General features: G+C 35.4%; 1 non-coding gene across 1 annotated transcript; it reads left to right on the forward strand.

Annotated features, from left to right (window-relative positions):
• The first annotated feature begins 561 nt into the window (after positions 1-561).
• Positions 562-669, forward strand: LOC130983956 (small nucleolar RNA R71). The gene has a single exon (XR_009087922.1). It is a non-coding gene; the product is annotated as a small nucleolar RNA R71 (small nucleolar RNA).
• The last annotated feature ends 1,819 nt before the right edge of the window (positions 670-2,488 follow it).

Consider the following 2,488-nt stretch of genomic DNA (forward strand, 5'->3'; position numbering starts at 1 on the left):
CTTAGAATTCTCTGTTTGTTGCTGAGAAGATGATGGAAAAGGCTTGCCATTGCTAAACCTGTTTCTTCCACCATTATTGTTATTGAAACCTTGTTGAGGTCTCTCTTGATTCTTCCATGAGAAATTTGGGTGATTTCTCCATGAAGAATTATAGGTGTTTCCATAGGGTTCTCCTAGGTAATTCACCTCTTCCATTGAAGGATTCTCAGGATCATAAGCTTCTTCCTCAGATGAAGCATCCTTAGTACTGCTTGGTGCATTTTGCATTCCAGACAGACTTTGAGAAATCAAATTGACTTGTTGAGTCAATATCTTGTTCTGAGCCAAAATGGCGTTCAGAGTATCAATCTTAAGAACTCCTTTCTTCTGACTTGTCCCATTGTTCACAGGATTCCTTTCAGAAGTGTACATGAATTGGTTATTTGCAACCATTTCAATGAGCTCTTGAGCTTCTGTAGGCGTCTTCTTCAGATGAAGAGATCCTCCAGCAGAGCTATCCAAAGACATCTTGGATAGTTCAGAGAGACCATCATAGAAAATACCTATGATGCTCCATTCAGAAAGCATGTCTGAGGGATATTTTCTGATCAATTGTTTGTATCTTTCCCAAGCTTCATAGAGGGATTCACCATCCTTCTGTCTGAAGGTTTGGACTTCCACTCTAAGCTTACTCCATTTTTGAGGTGGAAAGAACTTTGCCAAGAAGGCATTGACTAGCTTTTCCCAAGAGTCCAGGCTATCTTTAGGTTGTGAGTCCAACCATATTCTAGCTCTGTCTCTTACAGCAAAAGGGAATAGCATCAGTCTGTAGACCTCAGGGTCAACCCCATTAGTCTTGACTGTGTCACAGATTTGCAAGAACTCAGCTAAAAACTGATGAGGATCTTCCATTGGAAGTCCATGGAACTTGCAATTCTGTTGCATTAGAGAAACTAATTGAGGCTTAAGCTCAAAGTTGTTTGCTCCAATGGCAGGGATAGAGATGCTTCTCCCATAGAAATTGGGAGTAGGTGCAGTAAAGTCACCCAGCACCTTCCTTGCATTGTTGGCATTGTTGTTGTTTTCGGCTGCCATGTCTTCTTCTTCTTTGAAGATTTCTGTTAGGTCCTCTATAGAGAATTGTGCCTTAGCTTCTCTTAGCTTTCGCTTCAAGGTCCTTTCAGGTTCAGGGTCAGCTTCAACAAGAATGCCTTTGTCTCTGCTCCTGCTCATATGAAAGAGAAGAGAACAAGAAAATATGGAATCCTCTATGTCACAGAATAGAGATTCCTTGAGGTGTCAGAGGAAAAGAAAAATAGAAAAAGGAGGTAGAAGAATTCGAACTTGATTAGATAGAGTTCAAATTGTGCATTAAGAAGGAGTAGTACTCCATAAATAGAAGGATGTGAGAAGGAGGGAAGAGAATTTTCGAAAATTAATTAGAAAGATGTCAAAAACATTTTGAAAATTGATTGATAATTTTTTTTCAAAAATTCAAAGTGGAAAAGAAATCAAGTGATTTTTGAAAAAGATTTTGAGATTAGAAATTAAAAAGATTTGATTGAAAACTATTTTGAAAAAGATGTGATTAAAAAGATATGATTGAAAAGATTTGATTTGAAAACAAATTTAAAAGATATGTTTTGAAAACAATTTTAAAAAGATTTGATTTTAAAAATTAATGACTTGCCTAACAAGAAAAGATATGATTCAAACATTAAACCTTTCTCAACAGAAAAGGCAACAAATTTGAGATGTTCAATCAAATCATTAATTGTTAGTAAGTATCTTTGAAAAAGGAAAGAAATTGATTTTGAAAACATTTGATTGAAAAGATATGATTTGAAAAAGATTTGATTTTGAAAAACTTTGAAAACTTGAAAAAAATTGATTTGAAAAACAAAATCTTCCCCTTGTGCCATCCTGGCGTTAAACGCCCAGAATGGTATCCATTCTGGCGTTTAACGCCCAAAATGCTACCTTTTTGGGCGTTAAACGCCCAACCAGGTACCCTGGCTGGCGTTTAAACGCCAGTCTGTCTTCTTCACTGGGCATTTTTTGAATGCTCAGCTTTTTCTGTGTGATTCCTCTGCAGTATGTTCTGAATCTTCAATTCTCTGTATTATTGGCTTGAAAAGACACAAATTAAAAATATTTTTGGATTTTTAATAATCAAAATGCAACAAGAATCAAATAACAATGCATGCAAGACACCAAACTTAGCAGTTTGTATACTACTGACACTATATGAGACACATAAACACTCATGTCAAAAGAATTCAAAGATCAGAGTAAGAAATCATCAAGAATTACTTGAAGGTCCTTAAGACACATGAATGAATGTATGCAATTGACACCAAACTTAAGATGAGACACTAGACTCAAGCAAGAAACATCAAATATTTTTGGTTTTTATGATTTTGTGAAATATTTTTTTTTTGTGATTTTCGAAAATTAAGTGGAAAAAGATATCAAAATTCTTAATGAGAATTCCAGGAATCAGTGCAAT

The sequence above is a fragment of the Arachis stenosperma genome, chromosome 5 (assembly GCF_014773155.1).
Source record: "Arachis stenosperma cultivar V10309 chromosome 5, arast.V10309.gnm1.PFL2, whole genome shotgun sequence".
In the NCBI taxonomy this organism is placed as follows: domain Eukaryota; kingdom Viridiplantae; phylum Streptophyta; class Magnoliopsida; order Fabales; family Fabaceae; genus Arachis; species Arachis stenosperma.